Raw genomic sequence first — 2105 nt, 5'->3', positions numbered from 1 at the left:
TCCCCATGTGACAAGTGTTGTAAGAGAAGAGATTGGTAATGCCTATTTCTGAGCACAGGAGTTGTAAAGGAGGAGATTGATCATGCCCTTAGGAAGGTTGAGGGCTTACACAAGACTTAGGAAGCTATCTTAATGCTAGTCAGATCCCTAATCCGTCTTGGATTTCCAGGGAAGAAATAGAGTACTGACCAAAAAGCAAATGAGTACCTTCAATCCTTAATACAAGAAAATTAAACTGTATCTTTTCTAAGTTTTAAGAATTAAAAATAAACAGCAAAAAGCAAGATAAAGCTTTAAGACTTTGAAATTAAAGTGAATTAATTTATTAGAAAGCATAAATGCATTTTCATAGGGAAAATGGATTTTTATTTCAATATCAGAGATATAGCAAGGTAACTTACAATAATGTTCAGAGATATTGCTGAGAAATGACAGTGGAACTTTGAATCAACAATGTCAGCTAGGTGCTATGTTTTTATGAAGCTTTACTTCCAGAAGAAGCTATTACAGGAGAAGATGCTGTTGCAGAAAAAGTTTTTCAACAAAACCTAGCTGATGTGATTACAGAGAACAACATAAAGAGGGAATTTATCACTGGATATATAAAGAAGGAATTCAGATGAAAATGAAAATGTCAGTTCAAGAGAGCAATTGGAATAATTTATTCTTCTGGACTTAAAAAAAGAGGCTAATTAAAGTTTTGAAAAAATGCTTGAAAAGAGTTAATGATAATTCATATGGATTAAAAAGAAAGTTTGTTTTATGTAAATGGAAGAAATTTAAAGTTGTCTTCCAGGGAGTTCATGACTTATGACCATAACTGAGCCCAAAATTTCTGTTGCTAAGCAAGGCAGTTGTTAAGTGAGTTTTGCCTGATTTTTATGACCTTTCTTGCCACAGTTGTTAAGTAAATCTCTGCAGTCACTAAGTTAGTAAAGTGACATGGGACACTAACTGTCATAAACACGTGCCAGTTGCAAACAGTCCAAACTTTTATCACATGACAATGGGAATGTTGCAATGATCTTAAGTGTGAAAAACAGTCATAAGTCACTTTTTTCAGTGTGTTGTAACTTTGAACTGTCACTAAATGAAGAGTGGTAAGTTAAGAACCACCTCTATTTGACCAGGATTAAAATGCTATATTTTGTTATTTTGTGGTGGTTTTTTTCTGGTCTTTCTGACATCTGAGCCTTGGTGGATCAGTGGGCTAATGCCTCCTTAAGTAACACCAGCTGCCTGCAATTAGTGCAGGTTCGCGTCCCACCAGGCTCAAGGTTGACTCAGCCTTCCATCCTTCCGAGGTAGGTAAAATGAGGACCCAGATTGTTGGGGGCAATAAGCTGACTTTGTAATAATGCCGCTTGGGGGGTGTATGAAAGCCCTAATAAGCAGGCATATGCATAGAATGAAGGCTACTGCTAAGCTTGTAAGCCGCCCTGAGTCTTCGGAGAAGGGCGGGATATAAATGGAATTAAAATAAAAAAATAAAAATAAAAATCTGAACTGTATTATCAGATAGAATATTTGTATATCTGTTAACTAAGAGGATGTTAAGAGATAGTGAAATTATTTCTATTTATGATTATGAAAATGGGAGATTGCCAGTGGTGGGATTCAAATATGTGAACAACTGGTTGTCTGTGTGGATGCCGCTTCCGGAAGTCCATTCTGGGCTTGGTCAACAAAAAAGTAGCTACCGGTTCTGCTGAAGTGGTGCGAGCCGGCTGAATCCTACCACTAGAGGTTAGTTTCTTCTCTTTATTTTTTGCTTTCATGAACATTTTATTTTCTCTTTTTCTTTTTAGTTTGTATTGCAGATAGTCCTCGACTTACAACAGATCATTTAGTGACTATTGAAAGTTACAATATATTGGGGAAAAGTGACTTATGTCCATTGTTCACAATTAAGACCATCGCAGAATTGCCAAGGTCATGTGAACAAAATTTGGATGCTTGCAATTGACTCATATTTATTATGATTGTGGTGTCCCAAGGTCATGTGACCACCTTTTGCAATCTTCTGATTAGCAAAGTCAATGGGAAAACCAAATTCACTTAACAACTGTATCAGTAACAGAAATTTTGGGATCAACTGTGGTTGT

The sequence above is a fragment of the Vipera ursinii genome, assembly GCF_947247035.1.
Source record: "Vipera ursinii genome assembly, chromosome: Z".
In the NCBI taxonomy this organism is placed as follows: domain Eukaryota; kingdom Metazoa; phylum Chordata; class Lepidosauria; order Squamata; family Viperidae; genus Vipera; species Vipera ursinii.
The sequence above is the reverse complement of the archived record's forward strand: the minus strand, read 5'-3'. Positions refer to the sequence as shown.